We start from the raw sequence: 23,263 nt of genomic DNA on the forward strand, positions 1-23,263 counted from the left end.
TGCTTTTTAGAAAATCACCAGTTTTTTTCCAGAGCGATTATGTCTGATGTCTACAACTGAGACTTATATGAAGGTGATATGCATGAACATGAGAGAGGAGGATCATTTCAAATGCTTTGAGAAAATGCAAATTTTTGATGGAGTTGTCAAACTAAGTTAGGCCATGTGCCTCCTAGTTAAAGTGGGTTTCTACGTACAGTTACATATATAGCACTACCCCTGCAGGGGCTGTTGATTTTTACCGGTTCTCCCCCAAACAGCATATAGGCTACCAGCCACCCAAGCAAAAGTCCATTCACTCCGGCTCCATAAAGCAGTCTAAGGGTTGACTTTTTGAGGTTTATTGCTAGTTAAACTCGGAACAGGATTGGGAATAGGCCATGGGATACTCCAAAATGCTCAGCCGTAGATAGTGAACAGAAGAGAGTCTTTCTAGCAGAAGCAGTAGTGGCTAATAGTGAACAGTCCAAGGCCCCACAGCTGAAGACTATGGGGCAAGTCTTGGGCATCTGGTTGCCCTGAGCCAGTGTGCAACTATTGATACACAGTGCAGGGTCTAGCACGCCAACTTAAGATAGTATTGCAGTCATACCCTAGGGCTAAATCTACGACTGCCCCCCCCCCCCCATTCTAAGCCTATTCTATTCATCCTGTAAAATAAAAGATATGTATACTTACCTATTTTTAAGCTGCTCTGGTCTGGTCACATGGCTGCCTTCAATGTAGAGGAGAGACAGCTGACAACATATGCCCCAGAGTAAGTCTATAGGTGACGTCATCACCCAGGTTTTCCTCTACACTGAAGCTGGCGCTGTAGGACAGTCATGTGATTGGACTGTAGGAGGTTCAGAATAGGTAAATATAGCCTTCTTTTCTAGCGGTAGAAAGATTAGTCTTAGAATGGTGGTGGGAGTAGATTTAGAGTCGGTTCACACTGAGGCGACACGACTCCTTACTACTTCGGGGGCGACTTGTGCATTACATTGCACCACAACTTCGGAGCGACTTGCAGGGACTTCACATAATGGAAGCCTATGCAAGTCGCTCCGAGGTCGCCCCAAAGTAGTACAGGACCCTTTTTCTAAGTCGGAGCAACTTGTGTCGCTCCTATTAGAACGGGTCCTGTAGCGGTCAATGGACCGTGAGGGAGCACGACTTGTCAGGCTGACAAGTCGCCGGCTCTTAGGCTTAGTTAGGGTTTGGCTAAAATACCACTTTAGATTCACTACTCATATGTCCCAGGACAGCTGCTTCCGCCTATCTTCCTCTGGAAACAACCCAGTGAGTGAGATGGTGCCTTTCAGGACCGGATCCTTTTTGGTGTGGTTCTACAGTTAGCTCTGAGCAAAGTCCATTTGAGGCTTTGATCCTGGCACCTCTGAGGCCTCCTAGAGCAGCTATTCAGTTCATGGGCTTCCTGGCAGCAGCAACACCTCCTCCTCTGGAACTCTCCCGGAAAGAAGGAAACCTACTCTCCAATGTCTCAGACTATTTATCTATACTCCAGACCCCTTCTGGACACGTCCCCTCCAGGGATTGACTGGACCCTAATAAATACTGGATTCAAATCTATTTTAATCTCACCCCCTAAGTTCTGGAAGACTCTTCCTGAGGCAGGAGGAAGGAATCAAACTCCCAGGCTGTGAGACACTAAACAGGCCAGACCAAACCGTCGCTGCACCCTTACAGAAGAAGCCAAAGCTAAATCTGCATAGCAGCCTATGCTAGGAAGGTGCTACATATATGTTATAAAAGCTTTTCGTATGAATGTAATTATGACCCCTTTCTAGCTTCAGAAGGACACTGCCATTTAAAGGGTAGGTCTAATGTGATATTACTGTAAGAGAGTCTGGGGAGCTGAGTCACCTTCTGGATTGTTCCATCTCAGGCGAGAATATAAAATGGTATATTCTGAGTGAGCCTTTGATCCTGCAATTGCAACCCCTGAAACCCCTGTAGTTACGCCCCTGACTTGAATGGTGGTAATGGAAGGTAGTTGAATGGTGGTAATGGAATGCCAACTGTGAACCAAGTGTTTTCAAGCAATGTCAGTACCTGACCTCAACCCTACTGCACACCTTTGGGGTGTAATGGAATGCCAAGCCTTCGCATCCAACATCAGTACCTGACCTCAACCCTAGCAAACACCTTTGGGGTATAATGGAATGCCAACTGTGAGCCAAGTCTTCTCATTCAACATTATTACTTGACCTCAACCCTACTGAACACCTTTGGGGGTGTAATGGAATGCCAATTGTCAGACAAGTCTTCACATCCAACATCAGTTCCTGATGTAACAAATGTTCTTTTTGCTGAATGGCCACATTTACACTTAAAGTTGGGGGGGTGTTAAAAATAGGTAGTTGAATGGCGGTGCTGCAATTACAGGGCATGGAGGCAACATATCACCTCTCCATTGCCTATCAAATGCCTTAGGGCTCATTTACACTTGCAGTCAGGGGAGCATTTTTTGTCGTCCCCCCCCTATTCTCCTGCAGCTGGTCGGGGTTGCACACACGCCTGATAAAAGGGACTGCGTGGCTCCAAAATGGCAGAACTATTGACTGCAAAGCAGTGGTGGCCTGTTCATTGAGGGCGCAGGGGTGCCGCCCCCCCTATCCATACGTCCGGCCCCCTAATCTACATGCAGGTTGCAAGATGCATGGATTTCAATGGGGGTTTTTTCTTTGAAGCACGTGATTAGAGCCAGAGGCTCTAATAGGCTTAAAAAAAGGGTGAGCTCGGGGCACAGAGCACTGCGCCCTGAGCTCACCCAGTTTTGTGACAATAGTGAATGAATATTCACTACTGCCACACTGATTCTCCTCCTGGCCAATCAGGAAGCGGGTCCTGAGACCCGTTTCCCGATTGGTTGAAAGGAGAAGCCATGCTATTGGCCAAAGAAGAGGAGGGAGGAGACACAGGGGAAGCCCACGGAGGAGACTTGAGGGGGAAAGCCGCCTTCCGCTGCTGCCTGCCCAGGGTGAATGAGCCGGCGACGGGGGGTTAGTTGTGCGGGCTGGAGCTGGTTTGGTTTGGGGGGGGGGGTATGGTATGGTCTGTCGGACGCCCCCCGGCCCATGGAGCACCATCTGTCACTGCTGTGAAGCCCTCAGCAAACGGGGGAATACAAGCAGCGTGGGAGGGAAGGGAGGGGGGGTGATAATTAGGTGAACCCTTTTGCCCAGGTAAAACACAGGATTCTTTAAATTCTGATTGATTTCCTGATATTGAAGGAGCAGATTTAATGTTGGATACAAAGAATTATTGCCAATGATGTTAGTTAGTCCTCTGAGATACGTAATCCAATCTATTTAATTAACATGGAGAAAGGCGGATTTTCTTTTATTACAACTGTAGCCAAAAACATTAAGGAGCAGCAGAGCAATTAATTACATCCTTGACTTCATCTGAATCCAGACACTGAATACACAGTCATTGAATTGCATGGATCTCACTCGTACAAATACTGATAATGAATAATGAAACTGTCAAAAAAAAGAGATCCAGTATTTGCACAATATTATATCCCATATTACCAGCTTCATGGCTGGAGGTATTTCACCAAAGTTTGGAGAAGGTGTTGATCTTTGCTACCCAAACTAACATTTCCAGTTTTGAGTTTTTTTTTGTTTTTATTACAGTTTTTTTTTTATTACAGTTTTTCATTTAAATAATTTGTGGACGCACATTAGCCCCTGTTCACCTTATAATTTGCTTCAAATTTGCAATGTTGCAGCCTGACGACTTGGGGAGAAGAGACTGAGGAAATGCTTCCTCCTGTTTGCAGCAGACTGAGACCGGATTACTGACTCGAGTTTAGGGGTGGCTATTGAATGGTACAAGGTTGATTTTTTTTTTTAACCACTTCTGGACCGGAAGGTTTCCCCCCTAAATAACCAGGCCATTTTTTTGCGATTCAGCACTGCGTTATTGTGCTGTCGTGCGACGCTTTACCCAAATAAAATTGATGTCCTTTTTCCCACAGATAGAGCTTTCTTTTGGTGGTGTTTGATCATCTGTGCGATTTTTTTTTTTTTTGCGCTATAGACAAAAAAAAGCACTGATAGGCGGCACTGATGAGCACTGATAGGCGGCACTGATGAGCACTGATAGGCGGCACTGATGAGCACTGATAGGTGGCACTGCTGGGCACTGAGAGGCGGCTCTGACGGGCGGCACTGATGGGCACTGATAGGCGGCACTGATGGGCACTGGTGGATGGCACTGACGGACACTGACAGGTGGCACTGATGAGCACTGATGGGCAGCACCATCAGTGCCCACACTCAGTGCCCATAGTGCTGCCAGTCAGTGCTCATCAGTGCCTAGATGAGCAGGCACTGATGGGCACTGACTGGCAGCACTATGGGCACTGATTGTGGGCACTGATGGTGGGCACTTTGTGTATGTTTTTTTACCTTGTGTAATCAGGGCACTGGTGATCAGTGCCCTGATTGCATTCTTCTGTGTCCCCAGCGGCTGATCGGCTCTGGCGCTGGCGATGAGATGATGATCTCATATGTTTACATATGAGATCATCTCTCATTGCATGGGCCGATCACGTGGTAAATGGCCGCTGTGATTGGCCATTTACCACGATCTGTGATTGGCTGTGTCCAAGGGACACGGCCGACACAGATTTTCACCGATGCGCGTGGAGCCTGTGTCTGGGAGGCCGTTTAAAGACGGCCTCCCGAAAATTAGAGTCCGCGCTGCAGCCGTCTTTCGGCTATAGCGCGGACCGGAAGTAGTTAAGGCAAGGCAAAAGGGGCAGCTGCCCCGGGCCCAGCCATTGTTGGCGGGCCCAAAGTAGCTGACCCTTGAGCCCGCACTGCCTGCAAATAGCTGATAAGTGGATTTGGGAGGGCCCAAGAACAGGTTTGCCCAAGGTCAAATCGATATTAAAGATGGCCCTGCCGCAGTATATGTACGGGGGTTGGTCGGCAAGTGGTTAAATGACACTGTTGCTGTGTATTGTCATGGATGTCAAGAATTGATTCATGCAGACTTGTAAAGTTACTGACAGGTATATTGTAAGGCGTCCTTTTTCCCAGACTGTAGATGTTCTCTTACCTTTACACCGGAATGCAGATGAGGTTATCTCCTGATTGCTCATTCAGACAGATATATTGAATTTACTGGTTGCACTCCGGTTGCTGATGCTTTGTGCCAATATTAAATGGAAATGCTAAATTGATTTACTTCCTGCAAAGTGACCTCTCCAGTCCAGATTGTGGTTCCTCTGAGTTAATTGCTTTCTGGTAAATTCATTTTCTCAACATTTTAAACCGCTGAGTGCATTGAGTTCAGTCATTAAAGAGAACCTGTCAAAATCGGTTCATGGGAACTTCCACTGCAGTCAACGTTATAAATTCACTAATTCTTGGATCATGGTCTTGGGTTACCAAATGAGTGCATAGCCAGATAAATTAGGACTTGTAACCACATGCCTATACCAGGTCCGTAACTCAAGTATTAGTAAGGCATAGAAGAATCTGATGACCTTTGGGCTAAACTCGTATTAGGCATAAATGAACACTATGAGCTATGGTCTAAATATTTACTTTTAAAAAATGTCCTCCGGCCTGAGTTAAATAAAAAAAAAAAAAACAAGGCAACCCAGACTGCAATGCTAAATTAATTCAAGAGCTGCTCCCCATTGTACCTCCCACCACAAGATGTCTTAAATCTTCTTGGTTAAATGATGCTCAGCATTACTCAATCCGGAAGACTCAAGACTCTATGGTAAAAATGCAGGGTGTCAGTCTCATTATATATATATATATATATACACACACACATTATATATATATATATATATATATATATATATATATATATATATATACACACACATACATACATACATACATACATACATACATATACACACACACACAGTATCTCACAGAAGTGAGTACACCCCTCACATTTTTGTAAATATTTTATTCTATCTTTTCATGTGACAACACTGAAGAAATGACACTTTGCTACAATGTAAAGTAGTGAGTGTACAGCTTGTATAACAGTGTAAATTTGCTGTCCCCTCAAAATAACTCAACGCACAGCCATTAATGTCTAAACCGCTGGCAACAAAAGTGAGTACACCCCTAAGTTAAAATGTCCAAATTGGGCCCAATTAGCCATTTTCCCTCCCCGGTGTCATGTGACTCGTGAGCCCATCTAAGAATTTTCGTTCGAATTTTGCACCATTAGTGGGCCACAACAACAGCCGATTTTTGTGCAGTCATCGAATTTGAGTGATTGGGCATGTTGGAAGTTTTTTTGAAAAACAAACGATTTTCTAATCAATGAATTTCGAAATCAATGCTGACACCATCGAATCACAAAACTAAATTTCTGATTTTCAAAAGAATCTTCTTTCAAAATTCGACCCATGTATGGCCAGCCTTATCGCTCTCACTCTCTCATACTGGTCACAGGAAGTTCAACATGGCACCTCATGGCAAAGGATCTGAAAAAACAAATTGTTCCTCTTCATAAAGATGGCCTAGGCTAGGCTATAAGAAAAATGCCAAGACCCTGAAACTGAGCTGCAGCACGGTAGTTAAGACCATACAGCAGTATAACAGGACAGGTTCCACTCAGAACAGGCCTCGCCATGGTACACCAAAGGAGTTGAGTGCACGTGCTCAGCGTCATATCCAGAGGTTGTCTTTGGGAAATAGACGTATGAGTGCTGCCAGCATTGCTGCAGAGGTTGAAGTGGAGGGGTCAGCCTGTCAGTGCTCAGACCATATACACCAAATTGGTCTGCATGGCTGTCGTCCCAGAAGGAAGCCTCTTCTAAAGATGATGCACAAGGAAGCCTGCAAACAGTTTGCTGAAGACAAGCAGACTAAGGACATGGATTACTGGAACCATCTCCTGTGGTCTGATGAGACCAAGATAAACTTATTTGGTTCAGATGTTGTCAAGTGTGTGTGGCGGCAACCAGGTGAGGAGTACAAAGACAAGTGTGTCTTGCCTACAGTCAAGCATGGTGGTGGAAGTGTCATGGTCTGGGGCTGCATGAGTGCTGCCGGCACTGGGGAGCTACACTTCATTGAGGGAATCATGAATGCCAACATGTACTGTGACATACTGAAGCAGAGCATGATCCCCTCCCTTCAGAGACTGGGCTGCAGGGCGATATTCCAACATAATAACAACCCCAAACACACCTCCAAGACGACCACTGCCTTGCTAAAGAAGCTGAGGGTAAAGGTGATGGACTGGCCAAGCATGTCCCCAGACCTAAAACCTATTGAGCATCTGTGGGGCATCCTCATATGGAAGGTGGAGGAGCGCAAGGTCTCTAACATCCACCAGCTCTGTGATGTCATCATGGAGGAGTGGAAGAGGATTCCAGTGGCAACCTGTGAAGCTCTGGTGAACTCCATGCCCAAGAGGGTTAAGGCAGTGCTGGAAAATAATGGTGGCCACACAAAATATTGACACTCTGGGCCCAATTTGGACATTTTTACTTAGGGGTGTACTCACTTTTGTTGCCAGTGGTTTAGATATTATTGGCTGTGTGTTGAGTTATTTTGAGGGGACAGCAAATTTACACTGTTATACAAGCTGTACACTCACTACTTTACATTGTAGCAAAGTGTAATTTCTTCAGTGTTGTCACATGAAAAGATAATAAAATATTTACATAAATGTGAGGGGTGTACTCACTTTTGTGAGATACTGTATATATACACCGATCAGCCATAACATTATGACCACCCACCTAAACAATGAATGGCAGGAGCTAAGGTTTCCCAGCTGAACATTGCCCCAAGCATCACACTGCCTCTACCAACTTGCCTTCTTTTACCGCATCCTGATGCCATCTCTTCCCCAGGTAAGTGACGCACACGCACCCAACCATCCACATGATGTAAAGGAAAACGTGATTCATCAGACCAGGCCACCTTCATCCAATGCTCTGTAGTCCAGTTCTGATGTTCAGGTGACCATTGTAGAAGCTTTTGGCTGTGGACCCTGGGGATCAGTCCAGGGCTTCACAGCCCATACACAACAAACTGCGATGCCCATTTTTTTCTGCTTTCCCCACATAAACTTCACGGACAACATGTTCCCTTGCTGCCTAACATATCCCACCAATTTTACGATGCCATTGTAACAAGATTTACCTGTCAGTGGTCATAATGTTATGGCTGATCGGTATGTATATATGTATATATATTGTGAGGGATTAGCTCGGTGGTAGGCGTATGGGTGACCCCTTTGGGGGTGCGTTTTCACAGAGAGATAGCCGAGCAGAGGTTGAAAACAAGACTGATTTATTCATGCAATTTACTTCACACAATTGCAAGCGTCAAAACAGCCAAAATAAAATAAAAGACAAAATAAATCCTTGCCTCTGTGGGCGGCTACCTTCTCACGCTGGAACCTACCTAAGAAGTCTTTCCAACCTACTGTTGGGCCGACACTGCTGATCCTACAGCAGACACTCAAATGTCCATTTGTTTGCTTTTCACACAGCACAAACATTGTCCATTGAACATGTCCCTTTGTTTCTTTCACATCAGCACATGTTCATTTATAACAGGATCCTTTACTCTTCAGATTCTTCATATTGAACACAGTTCATTTAACAGGTCCCTTTACTCTTCACACTCTTCACATGGAACACTTTGTCTTCTCACCTTTGAGACGTCTTCACTCGTGGTTACCCTCCTTAGCTTCACAACGCTTTAGGGGGTCTTCTCCCATGCTCACCAGCTTGTCGGGAGGCACACATCCGACTGTCCCCCTCTCCCAGCCCACACGGCGACAGGCGGCAGCAGTCCTTCTCCCATGCCCACACGGCGTCGGGAGGTACACGTATGTCTGTCCTCCTCTTCCCAGCTCACACAGCGACAGGAGGCAGCACTCAATAGATTTTCTCTGGACAAATTATAGAGGCCTTGATCTCCTCATTCTGAACAGCTGAATGGTTTTCAACTTCCTGCTGGCTCTTTTTGCAGCCAACACCCTATAGTATCAGTGAATTTTTCAAAGCAGGTGGGAATGTATCTCCTTCCTGTGACTACATTCCCAGATTTTTTTTTAATTCCAATATTTTATTATTTTTCCACACAACACGTTCACATACAAACAATATCTGATGTTCATAATATTCAGAAAGCTTACTGCATAAATGTCCATTCTGATCAACATATAAATCCCTAAAGGAGATTCTCCCAAGTTTCTACAGAAGTGGGGGAGAGAGAGAGGGGGAGAGAGAAGAGAAAAAAAAAAAAAAAAAAAAAAAAAAAAAAAAAGGGGTAGGATTGAACAAAATCCTACCCCTTTGTTCTTTCTCCCCTTCACTTCAGTGAGTAGTGATACCCTACTTTCAAAACGCAATCCACCCGGTGAAGATTACAAATCTTAACAAAACATAGATGTGGTTACATGTTAAACCATAAGTCAAAATGTGCTCTCTCTTTCTCTTCCATATGTTTGTTATTTAGTTACCCCTAGTGCTCAAAAAGTGAGCAAAAAAAAAAAAAAAAAAAAAAAAAAAAAAAAAGGGGGGGGGGGGGGTAGGTCAAACAAGCACCTACCCATTTGTTCCACCCCCCCTCCCTGCACATCAATTATTAGTGATACACTTCATCCTTACCACATTCCACCCAGTGGAAAATACAAATCTAACAGAACATAAACGTGATTACATATTAAAACCATAAATCAAATATACTATCTCTTCCCCTTCAGTATATTACTATTCAGTTACCCCAAGTGTTTAGGAAAAAAAAAAAAAAAAAAAAAAAAAAAAAAAAAAAAAAAAAAAAAAACTCCACCTTCATATTCCCCCAGACACTTTGAATCTCCTATCCTCCATAACTATTCTCCTAATTAAAATAATTGATACACTTGATATATCCCATCCTGCAAAAAGAGAGAAAAAAAAAAAAAAAAAAAAAAAAAAAAAAAAGAAGAAAAACGACATTCCCCCCTACCCTCCGTTTCCCATCTCCTCTTCTCGCAGTCTCAGGTACTCTTCCGAGGCTGTATAAATGGTCCAGGGCTGCCAGCAGATGCGGGCTTTTTCCTCCCTACTGTTACGTGCTGCTATTAATGTCTCCATCCGGTATATTTCGTTTACCTTAGCGTACCAAGTTTGTAATAATGGAGGTGTAATTTGTCTCCATACCCCAGGGATGCACGCCTTGGCCGCATTAAGCAAATGGATCAACAGGGAATTTCTATATTTCCTGGTTGATAACTTTGTCAAGTGCAATAGGCATAAAGCCGGATCTTCTCCCACCTCGATTGTAGTGAGATCCTTAATCACTCTCGCTATCTCTGACCAATAGCCTCTGATCCGGGGACAAGACCAGAAGATATGAAGCATTGATCCCCCCGTTTCTCCGCATCTCCAACAATTGTCAGGGTTTTTTTTTTTGTCCATCTTATGCAATACTACTGGGACTCTGTACCATCTCGTCATAATTTTATAACTAATCTCCTGGTATCTATTAGCTATAGAGGCCTTATGTGCGAGTGCTAATATTTTTTTTATTTGTTGCGGGTTAAAATTAGTTCCTAGTTCTCTTTCCCATTTGACCATAAAGGGTAATGCTTGTTCGTCCTGTTCCTTGGTCAGAAGGGAGTAAAAGAACGATAGAGCATGTGGAATTGTATTACCTCCTTTACATAGAGTTTCGAAAGATGTCAGGGGCCGAGGGGAATATCCCTGTTTCTGTAATTTCACCAAATAATGTCTAATTTGGAACGCAGAAAATATATCCATCGTTTCCTCTGACCCGGTCATAATCTCTCTCACCGTAGGGGGATTCTCTTGCGTCCATATATCTACCAGTCGTGTTTTCCCTCTCTGTGATAGGATTCTGATCATGCCCTTATTATGACCCGGCAGGAACTCTCTATTTCCTACTAATGGTAACATAGGGGATATTGGAGGTGCAATCTGTACTTTTTTTTGTATACTTCTGCATACCTTCATTGTAGTCCCTATCGTCGGGTGCGAGAAGATAGGGTCGCCAGAAGATATCGGTACCCAAGGGCCCCAGGGAACTGGGCTTTCTGTCAACGCATTTTCCAAGCTTACCCATTGTTTAGCTTTCTCATTGCAATGCCAGTCAAGCACCCTTGTAAGATGTATTGCCCTGTGATAGCGTTTCAAATCCGGCAGACCTATCCCCCCTTGGATTTTAGGCCGGGTAAGAATGTTTATTCCTATTCTTGGAGTTTTATTAGCCCAGACAAAAGTTCTCATCAAGGTATTCATTTGCATAAAAAAATATTCTGGAATTTCTATTGGCAGAGCTTGTAATAAATAGAGCACTCTTGGGAGTATATTCATCTTCCAAGAGCTGCTTCTACCAAACCACGTCAAAGCCAGGGTCTGCCACTTCAAAATATCTTTTTTAAGTGTTCTCAAGAAAGGGGGAAAGTTAGCCTCAAATAGATCTTCTATTCGGGGTGTGATATGCACTCCTAGATATATAAATGACTTTGTTGTCCATTGAAGGGAAAGAGAGGGCTGCAGTTCCCTCCAAATCTCCGTTGGAATTGTAATATTCATTGCCACTGATTTTGCTAGGTTTACTTTAAATTGTGAAAATTTCCCATATTTCTGCATTGTTTCTAAAATTAAAGGCAGCTCCTGTACTGGGTTTGTTGTAAAGAAAATTAGGTCATCCGCATAGGCCGCTAATTTATGGTACCCTCCCCCCATGTGTAACCCCTTGATCTCTGTGTTTTTGCGGATTAAGCACAAAAGAGGCTCTAGCGTCAGGATGAAGATTAACGGCGACAGCGGGCAGCCTTGCCTTGTTCCGTTTTTGATTTCGAAAAAATCTGATCTCCATCCGTTTACATTCACTGCAGCTGTAGGTCCAGAATACAATGCCATGATATTTGTTCTCATTCCCTCTCCCAGCCCAATATGTGACAGGGTGGCCTCGATAAAATCCCAGGCCACCCTGTCAAAGGCCTTCTCGGCATCCACCGATAGGAGCATTAGGGGCCTATGTGTGCGCTGGGCGTAAGATATGAGATCGATTACTCTGGTTGTGTTGTCCCTTGCTTCTCTTGAGGGGATAAATCCCACTTGGTCGAATTGCACTAGCTGTGGGATATATGTTATAATTCTATTTGCAATGATCTTAGCAAAAAGTTTTGTGTCCAGATTTAATAACGCAATAGGGCGGTAATTTCCACATAAGGAGGGATCTTTACCCTCTTTATGTATTAAGGAAATGTATGCTCGAAGGCTGTCTCTAGGGACCTGATTTCCTTTAGAAATGTTATTGAAGTGAGCTAATAAGGGGGGTTTTAACTGGGACCAGAACTGTTTATAGTATGGTAAGGTTAAACCGTCCGGGCCCGGAGCTTTGTGGGGTTTATTTTGATTTATAGCATAATCTAATTCTTCCTCTGAAATGTCTCCTTCCATTGCCTCTATTTGTTCTTTCTTTAGTGAGGGCATCCCAGAAGATTCCACATATTCCCTTGCTCTTATAACTTGATCTCTGTCTCCTTTATCTACTTCTCCCCCTGTGTTTATATTGTAAAGAGATTGGTAAAAATTACCAAACTCCTTCACAATTTCTTCTATCCTTACAACTTTCTCACCCTTTTTTGTTTGTATCTGAGCAATTGTTGTTTTTTTTTGAGGTCCACGTAGCGCTCTTGCCAACATGGCCCCCGGTTTATTGGAGAATTCATATATTTGCCTCCTCATGAGTGTTAAACTTCTGATTGTTTTTTGATATAGAAGGGTATTTAGTTCTTCTCTAGTTTTAGTAAGATCATGCAAATGTACCTGCGCTAATGATTTTTTATGCATTGAACTAAGTTTTCCTAGCTGTGTCAACAATTCCGATATTCTCTTTTCATATTCTTTTTTACGCCGTGATCCTAACATCATTAACGTCCCCCTAATAACACATTTATGTGCTTCCCACGTCATAGACGGTGACATCTGCGTTCCATTATTTTCTTTGAAGTAATTTGTCAAAGCGAGTTCTACTTCTGTTCTTATTTCCGTGGATTGTAAAAGGGATTCATTTAATCTCCATGTGGGGGGTTTTGATGGTACAGAGTCCAAATCCAGTACTATGTGTACTGGAGCATGGTCCGACATAATAGGCGTTCCAATTGCAGTAGCTTTAACCCTTCCCAGTTCACTCTGAGGGATCATGAATCTATCTAACCTTGAATACATGTTATGCGATGCGGAGAAATACGAGAAGTCCTTTTCACCTGCATGCATAATCCTCCACGGATCAATCAAATCGAGAAGAGAAAGTTCTTTTCTCAGACCATTGAGTTTTGCATAAGACAGGTGGGAGGAGCCTCGTGAAGTGTCTAGTAGGGGTTCTGCCACATAATTCCAGTCTCCGCCCATTATCAGTATTCCTTCCCGAAAATCAAGGATCATCGGTAATAGCTGCTGTAAAAATGTTAATTGATTCACATTTGGGAAGTATACATTGATCAGTGTTATTACCTTTTGTCCCACTGTACCCTTTATCATAAGGTATCTTCCCTGTGGATCTATCTTTGATTCCCGGTGTATCCAGTCTACTTCCTTCGCTATAACCATACTGACCCCTTTTGATTTTGATATTGGTGAGGGGGCGTGGTATGCCCATGGATAAAATCTATTGCACAGTTTAGGTATATTATCAGTTTTAAAGTATGTCTCCTGGAAGAAGGCTACCTGCGTATGGCCCTTTCTTATGTCATTCAATACCCGCATGCGTTTTTCGGGGGTAGATAGACCCCTTACATTTAATGAGGTCATCTTTAAACCTGCTCTGCCCGCCCTGGCCATTTTACCTCCCCCTCCTCAATCCCCAGTAACTTTAACTTATTCCACCTTTTCAATATAAGGGGGCGGGGGGGGGGGGGAAAGAGGGGAGGGAGAGAGAGAAAAAAAAAAAAAAAAAAAAAAAAAAAAAAAAAAAATGGAGGGATGGGATATATCAATGCTCGATCCTCACTGTTAATCTCCTGTTTTCCCTAATTGTCAAACCTTGACCGAAGCGCAACTATGCACTTATCTACTCTCGGGGCGAGTGAGAAGGTCGTTCCGTGGGACCTATACTATTTATAGGAAGCGAGAAGACAAAAGAAAAAAATGAAAAAGAAATCACAGGAAAAAACAACCCAATACAATAGTCTTCCCACTTCAAACTATAAGCGTTGCTCCCTGAGGACCGGCGAGCCGCCGCTCCGACTTTTACTTATTTATGAAGAGCAGGACAGCACGAAAGATGTCTAAAAAGATTGATTTAAGCCCAATACGTATGGTCCCTCATTGAGGGGGAATTATCCAATTGTTTATCTGGCCAATTAAAGGTCTATCCCCCCCTTATGGTCGGTACAAAATACCCAATTCTAGTCTGTTTCGTGCTATTCCTGCTCCCCAAGCCATATTACCTGTTCCCTCTAGGCTAAAAAGGGAAATCAAAAACAGAAAACACAACATTTTAGGTCCTTCTATTCGGGGGTGAATCCCCCTCGGTATGTACTTCATTTCCACGGCCCAATGTGGGGTCTCACCCCTTTCGGGGTGTTAGCCCCTTCTTATAGGCCCTTCCCGGGCATATGGAGCCCCAGAGAGTCTTTGTATCCCTGCAACTCCAGCCAGTCCGGCACCACTACAGGGGGGGTTCCGAGAAATGTAAAAAGACCCGGTAGTTGATCCGGCCACCGTAGGATGTAAGAACTATCTTTTTTAACCACAATTAAATGGAAAGGGTGGCCCCAATAGTATTTGGCCCCAGCGTTCTGTATGGTTTCCAAAACTGGTTTTAAGGTTGCTCTCATCCTAAGTGTCTGTCTTGATAGGTCCGGTAACAGCCGTATTGTTGAACCTTCATAATCAAGTGGGCCTTTTCTCCATGCGTTTTTCATAATTCTTTCCTTAATTGAAAAGTAATGGATCCTTATAAGGACGTCCTGGGGAAAGTCTGTTCCCATGCTTCTGGGGGCTTTAACCCGATGGACTCGGTCTATTTCTATCTCCTCATTTTGAGTGATTTCTAAGAATATATTTAATATAGCCATTACTTTAGTTTTTAAATCTGGGCCTTGCACTGCGTCCGTTAACCCCCGAAGGCGTATATTGTTCCTTCTGTTTCTGTTCTCCCCATCGTCTTGTTGGAGTTTCAAGATCAGTAATTGCCTAGCAAAATTTTTATGTGTGTCTTCCATATGAACCACTCTAGCATTTAAAGCGTTTGTCTCCACTTCCACCGTTTCTATTTTTTTAGACATTGCATCCATCTGTCCTTTAAGAGAATTGATTTCTTGTGTCAATGCCAGGACAATTGAGGATGCCATTTCCGACATGTCCTGTTTTGTGGGTATAGCTGCCAATAAGTCTTTCAACTCCACGTTTAAACTGTCCTGTGTTCGGGAGTTTTGGGGGGTAGGGGAGTCAGTTCTCTGCGTGTTTTTGTCCGTCCCTTGCTGATTGAGATTCCCTAATGGGATTTCAGCAGGTTCCCGTTGATTACTGCCAGTTTTTTTTGAGGCATTTATATTAGCCGACCCCGAGCGTGTCTGTGCCATTTTGGAATAAGAAACACTTTCTTCTTGTGTGGGGGGGGTTCGAATAAAGTACTGAGAAATGTCTGTATGTCTCACCGGCGTGTTAACAGCCGCTCTCTCCCCTTCCCCACTCATAGACCAGAATACAGCTTTTGTCCACCCAGTGTATTGCTTCGGCTGTTTTCTCAGGAGTCAGTTCCCCCTTTTAGAGAAATATTATTTTAAGGAAATTCACTTACAGTTCCGAAGTGATGTCTGGGGCTGCTTCTGATCACCTTGGCATCAGACTCTCCTCTAACTAGGTACGGCTCGCTGCGGACCTCCAGGGATCGATTCGGCTCTGTGTTTAACAGCAGGGCGATACGGATCCCGGGTTGCTCCTTTGGCTCACCAGGCTGTCTGACTCCCGTTCTCTCCCCTCACTCCTCTGGATTGAGCAACTGCTGTGTCCTGTAGGGAACGCCGGCTTCTTTCCCCAGAGCGGCCGCTCACCAGCGCACACGGAGCCCCGCCACGAGTTGTCTCACGGCGCCATATCCTCAGCCACGCCCCTTACAGGGAGGATCCAGATCCTTTCCTATCCACATTTGTTTGCAGAGCACTTGCCATCTACATTCCCAGATTTACCTGACTTCCTGTCACATACCCCCCCCTCTTGTTTCAACCCTAGGGTTGGGACACATATTTCCAGGCACGCATGTGTCAGGCACTGCTGACTCACTGATAAGCCTCCTATTATCCTCAAGCTTCCGGATGAAACTGTTTCTGTCATCTTCACTGACAGATTTCTCATAAATGCCACACAGTTTGTCTCTCATCTCATATACACATTCTTCAACTGCATTTTTGGCATAATTTTGCTCCTTCTCGTTTCTGTCATCTTCATTGACAGCTTTCTCATAAATGTCAGACAGCTTGTCCCTCATAACCGTCTGTCCAATCCACCATGGAGGACCGTGATCCATAGGCAACTCAATTGGGCTAGTCTTAATGTCTTCAACATTCTTAAGACGCCTCTCTCTGCAATCCATAAATGTTTTCCACAAAACTTTGAGAACCTTTGCTTCACTAAGGCTTGTTCCAAGTAGGGACTCTTGACATCCCTCTGTGACTTGAGTTGCCTCTCCATACAGCTGTACACAATCATTGACTTTTTGTTGTAAAAGGGAATGATCTTCCTTCTTGAGCTTTGCTTGCTCTAAGATGCTGTGCAGAGGATTTTCCAATTGAGACAACAGGCTGTCACACATTTCTTCAAAGTGACCCCTGTTCCTTTTCCCAGAGATATCAATATCATTCAAACATTTCATATTCATAGGCAGATCTGAAGCATTTGCACTCATCAACTTCTTAAACTTTTCGCCCTCCTGAGCGAGTCGCAGTAAAGGCCTACTATTTGATTTGATATTCAGTTTATATTTCTTGCCAAACTCTTCACAGAAGTAGCCAACCAGAACATCATCAACTTTCCTTCCACCAACATAGGGGTTAAAGGCAACAACACAGTTGAACCCAGCGATCTGGGTGGTATCCATTATAGACCTCCTCTCTGCATCAGTGAAGAAGCATGGAACTGCAACACATTCTTTTACAGGTTTCTTCAATGCACTTTCTGCTGAACTATTTGACCGCTCAAAGTCACCTAGTTCCTTTTCTCTATCTGAATTCCACATGGAATGCATCTCAAGATCACGATCAAACTTCTGCCACCCGTCTTTCACCAGTTCCATTTTGGAAACACTCCCTGAAAGGCACTTGAAATTCATTTGCTTCACGTTTTCACCAACAGCCTTAGTTTTCTCCACTAGGTTTTCAGCCTGAACTGAGAAATCATCACATTTCTTACACAACTCTTTTGTTTGCTGAAGCTCTAATGATACATTTTCCAATGCTTGAAGTTTTTGAAGGAACGGTTTATTCCAAAGGGGTGATTCAAGCCACGTGTCATCACATTTCTGAGGCTCACTCAGGACAGACCCCAAAACACTGATCCTTTTAAAAACTGCATCAGGCACACTATCCCCTCTTTGGGACAGATCCTCTGTTGCCTGGAATTCCTCTTCCAGTTCCTGCAACGGAATCTTCATCTCTTCTACTTGCTGTTCTAAGGCTCGCTTAGACTTTTCTAGCTCCTGAACGCTTTTCACAACATCATCCTTGGAGCTGACCAATTCTTCCATTTCTGTACGCAGCTGTTTAACACTTTCTAGTTCAGCCTTACACTCTAGAGCTTCCTCCAAAGAGCGAGCCAAGAACAGGGCTTTGCTCTCGTTATCACGCACCTCCGTTTCTGCACGGGCGCGTTCTTCTGCATATTTTGCAGACACAGTCTTCTCTTCACCAAGCATCTGATCAAACTTCTTTTTCACATCTTCAACACACTGTAATGAACCAACGCTTTCTTCCATGCGTTTTTTCATATCCGCTATCTGAGCTTGCAATGTTGCGACTTGCTCTGATAGGTTTTTCTTTGCTTCCGCCTCCTCTTTTAATTGTTCCAGGAAGCCATTTTTCTCATCTTCCATTTGTTTGAGCTTTGTGCTAAAACTCAGCCTTTGACACCTCTCTTCCTGTAAGAGTTCCTGCGTGTCTTGCAGCTGCGATTCCAAGATAGAAAAATCTTCCGCAATTTCTCTAGATTTGCTGTCTGCTTGAGAAAGCTGATTTGTGACACTGTCCAACTCAACCTGCAATCGGTTTGCCTTCTCTAACAGCTTAGCACACAATCGGTCACCTTCTGACACCTTGACTTGCGATTCCAGAAGCCGTGCCTCTACTTTTTCCCTCTTATGTTCACAATCTCCTTTTCCCTGCATAAGAGCCTTCACCTCATTGGCTAGTTTCTGGGAATGAGACTGTAATTCTGCCACACAGGCTTCTTTCTCCTTTAACTGCTGCTGGAAACGTTGGGCTTCACCTTTCCAACTTTCACAGTCTGCACGTAATTCATCTACCACATTGCTCAAATTGGTGAGCTCATACACAGTACTCAGTAATTTAGCCTCTCTTTCACTTTTCTCATGGTCGCTGAGAGACAATGTCGTTTTCAGAGCGACATTCTGTTCCTGCGACTCCTGCAGGTCTATTTTTGTAGCTCCCAAAGACTGAAGACTTTTTTCCAGCTGATTACGCAACTCCAACATATCAGCCATACTTTGCTTCTGCAAAGTCTGAATTTCACTTTCCTTTTCCATGAGGATGGTATCTTTCTCCATTATAGTTTCTCTGCGTTTTTGCAACTCGACCAAAAGAAGAGCAGTGGATTCTTCCCACTGTAACACATGAGACTTGAGTAGTTCATTCATTTCCTGCAAGTTTCTATGCTCCATTTTAAGCAATTCCAAGGCTTGTTCCTTTTCTTCCATTTTCCGTTGCAAGGCATCCAACTCAGCCCTGCACACATACTCGGTTTCCTCCAAACCGATGGCCTCCATTGGCTGCTGGCGTCTCTGTTTCCAGCCTGCCATGCTCTCTTGATGAGCCTTTTGTTGAGCTGCAAAGCTCCGCTGAAAATCCGCATTTGCCTGCTGTTGAGCTGCATTTGCTTGCTGTTGAGCTGCATTTGATATAATCAGATGTTTCAACATCTCCTCCATTTTGAGTTTACTTTTCATCTGAGCACACTGCGTCTCCATAGCGGTTTCATCAGTGTTGCTAGGGACAACAACCTTCCTCTTTAGTAGACTCTCTTTAGGCATGGATGGGGCTGGTTCAGACGGCAACATCCCCTCCATCCATAGAATCCGGTCTCTCATTTCATCTATCTTTGCATTCTTCAGGCGTTTTGAACGCCCCATCTTCAATAACTCCACAAACAAATTTTTCACAGTCCAGCAAAAATTTTTCAGACCACTGTCTCTTTAACACATGTAGTTTTTCTCTCTCTCTTGCAAGATCTCTTTTCCTGCACACACAGTTTGTGCAGTCACTTGCACCAGACACAACAAAGTTCATCAAATAATTTTGAGACCCCTGTCTCTTTAAAACACTTTTTTTTTTCTGTCAGGATCTTCTCTCCTGCACACATAGATTGTGCAATCTCATGCACCAGACAAAGTTCATCAAACATTTGCACTTCCTTGCAGGGATCTTGCTGCTTCTGCCCACTGCATACCTCCACCATATGTGAGGGATTAGCTCGGTGGTAGGCGTATGGGTGACCCCTTTGGGGGTGCGTTTTCACAGAGAGATAGCCGAGCAGAGGTTGAAAACAAGACTGATTTATTCATGCAATTTACTTCACACAATTGCAAGCGTCAAAACAGCCAAAATAAAATAAAAGACAAAATAAATCCTTGCCTCTGTGGGCGGCTACCTTCTCACGCTGGAACCTACCTAAGAAGTCTTTCCAACCTACTGTTGGGCCGACACTGCTGATCCTACAGCAGACACTCAAATGTCCATTTGTTTGCTTTTCACACAGCACAAACATTGTCCATTGAACATGTCCCTTTGTTTCTTTCACATCAGCACATGTTCATTTATAACAGGATCCTTTACTCTTCAGATTCTTCATATTGAACACAGTTCATTTAACAGGTCCCTTTACTCTTCACACTCTTCACATGGAACACTTTGTCTTCTCACCTTTGAGACGTCTTCACTCGTGGTTACCCTCCTTAGCTTCACAACGCTTTAGGGGGTCTTCTCCCATGCTCACCAGCTTGTCGGGAGGCACACATCCGACTGTCCCCCTCTCCCAGCCCACACGGCGACAGGCGGCAGCAGTCCTTCTCCCATGCCCACACGGCGTCGGGAGGTACACGTATGTCTGTCCTCCTCTTCCCAGCTCACACAGCGACAGGAGGCAGCACTCAATAGATTTTCTCTGGACAAATTATAGAGGCCTTGATCTCCTCATTCTGAACAGCTGAATGGTTTTCAACTTCCTGCTGGCTCTTTTTGCAGCCAACACCCTATAGTATCAGTGAATTTTTCAAAGCAGGTGGGAATGTATCTCCTTCCTGTGACTACATTCCCAGATTTACCTGACTTCCTGTCACAATATATATATATATATATATATTCACACAGTATACATTATATTACCAAAAGTATTGGGACGCCTGCCTTTACACGTACATGAACTTTAATGGCATCCCAGTCTTAGTCCGTAGGGTTCAATATTGAGTTGGCCCACCCTTTGCAGCTATAACAGCTTCAACTCTTCTGGGAAGGCTGTCCACAAGGTTTAGGAGTGTGTCTATGGGAATGTTTGACCATTCTTCCAGAAGCACATTTGTGAGGTCAGGCACTGATGTTAGACAAGAAGGCCTGGTTTGAAGTCTCCACTCTAATTCATCCCAAAGGTGTTCTATGGGGTTGAGGTCAGGACTCTGTGCAGGCCAGTCAAGTTCCTCCACCCCAAACTTGCTCCTCCAGGTCTTTATGAACCTTGCTTTGTGCAATGGTGCGCAGTCATGTTGGAACAGGAAAGGGCCATCCCCAAACTGTTCCCACAAAGTTGGGAGCATGAAATTGTCCAAAATGTCTTGGTATGCTGATGCCTTCACAGGAACTAAGGGGCAAAGCCCAACCCCTGAAAAACAACCCCACACCATAATCCCCCCTCCACCAAATGATTTGGACCAGTGGACTTGGTGTTTTGAATACTTTGAAGTGCAGAGGACGGGTCAGGGGTATTTTAGACCCCAGATCTCTCCATAAAGAGTACCTGTCACTAGGGATGTTTATATCCCTTGTGACAGCAATAAAAAAGTGATAATTTTTTTTAAAGTGCCCTCACCGCATGCTCACACGCCAAATAAAACCCATACATAAGTCGCGCCCGCAAATGTAAACAGTGTGCGGTATTGCTGTGATCAGCGCGAGAGCAATAATTCTAGCAAAGACTCCCTCTGTAACTCTAAACTGGTAACCGTTAAAATTTTTAAAGTGTCACCTATGGAGATTTTTAAGAACCCTAGTTTGTCACCATTCCACGAGTGCCTGCAATTTTAAAGGGTAACATGTTAGGTATCTATTTACTTGGTGTGACATCATCTTTCACAATATACAAAAAAATCGGGCTAACTTCACTCTATTTCCTTTTAAATTCAGTGAAGTGTATTCTTTCCCAAAAAATTGTGTTTGAAAGAACTCCACGCAAAGACCGTGTAACATAAAATATTGTAACAACTGCCATTTTATTCTCCAGAGTCTCTGCTTTAAAAACTTATCTAATGTTTGGGTGGTTCCAAGTAATTTTCTAGCAAAAAATACAGATTTTATTTAGTAAGCAACAAATGTCAGAACTAGGCATGGTCTTTAGGGGGTTAATGGGCAGGCTGAATGTACCAAGTTGATCAGTCAATCAACTTGGGTACAACCAGCCTACCAGCATTCAGTTTCCGATTATCACAAGTGCCTGCTATAGCCACTAGCGATTATCACTGTTTTCCCCCACCGGGGATGGCTTCTGTGGTTGCAGGAAAGAAATTTGCACCATATATGGGCTGCCTTAGATTTTATATTGTATCTAGATCAGGGATTCCCAAACTGCGGCCCTGCAGTTGTTCAGGAACTACTATTCCCATCATGCCTAGTCATGTCTGTGAATGTCAGAGTTTTACAATGCCTCATGGGACGTGTAGATCTGCAACAGCTGCAGGGCAGTAGTTTGGGAATCCCTGATCTAGATAATTATTTGATTGACCAATCAATGCAAACAAAATAGAACAAATATAAATTGCAGTGCTACCAAATGATCAAATGATGAACAAAGTGCAAAAACTTTGAAAATCAATAAATAAAATAAAATTAAGTGACAAAAAAAAAAAAAAAGTTAAATTAATAATCAATAGATACATAAAATAATATCTCTTGACATTTGTGTGTTATAAACCAATATAACAAATAATTCATGTGATGTATCAAATAAAGTTCATTCAATAAACTGATCAGAACTTTGATACATCACATGGATTATATTATATTGGATTTTAACACACAAACATGCCACAAGATTTATTTTATGCATCAACTGATTAATAATTTAACTTATTTGTCACTTGGGTTTGTTTTATTTATTGATTTGCACAGGTTTTGCACTTTGTTCATCATTTGGTTGCGCTGCAATTTATATTTGTTTTATTTTATTAGGAAGTATATTGCAGCTGCTGTGAAATTTAGACGTTTTTTATTTTTAAAGCATGGAGTCAGTGAGATATTATTGTTGTTTTTGTTCTCAATACATACAGATTGAATCACATACAAGGTTAGCATGAAAAACATACCACCTGCAGAATAATTTTTGATTGAGACGCATGGATTGTCTGGTCCGGGAATTTATTGATTTTATTCTGTATCGGAGAATTGATTGTATTTGCCAAGTGATTATGCAAATCTTTGCTTTGAAGATCAATTGACAGTGAGATTGGTATTAGCGCGTTAAGTCATTTAGAGCTGTAGTTTAATATACTTATATTTTGCCTTCCTTGGTCCCCCCGCCCCTTTAACATGCAAATGAAACTTTAACCACTTACCGCCCGCCCGCCGTCATATGACGGCGGAACGGTGCGGGCGCTATTATCCTGGGCGGACGTCATATGACGTGACCCAGTAAATGCACTGCAGGCGCGCGATCGCGGGCGCGCCGCCGTGCACTGCCGGTGTCGGCGTGTCCCCGGGACACAGCCGGTCACCGGCAGGGGGGAAACAGCCAATAGGCATGGCTGTTTCCCACGTGATCGGCTGTGTTCCAATGACACAGCCGATCACAATGGAG

At 43.6% G+C, this 23,263-nt stretch overlaps 1 protein-coding gene across 2 annotated transcripts in view; it reads right to left on the reverse strand.

The window, feature by feature from the left end:
• Positions 1-23,263, reverse strand: part of VIPR1 (vasoactive intestinal peptide receptor 1) — a 498,950-nt gene that overhangs the window by 12,903 nt on the left and 462,784 nt on the right. The window lies entirely within an intron of this gene.

Source organism: Pelophylax lessonae, assembly GCF_965119305.1.
Source record: "Pelophylax lessonae genome assembly, chromosome: 5".
NCBI lineage: Eukaryota > Metazoa > Chordata > Amphibia > Anura > Ranidae > Pelophylax > Pelophylax lessonae.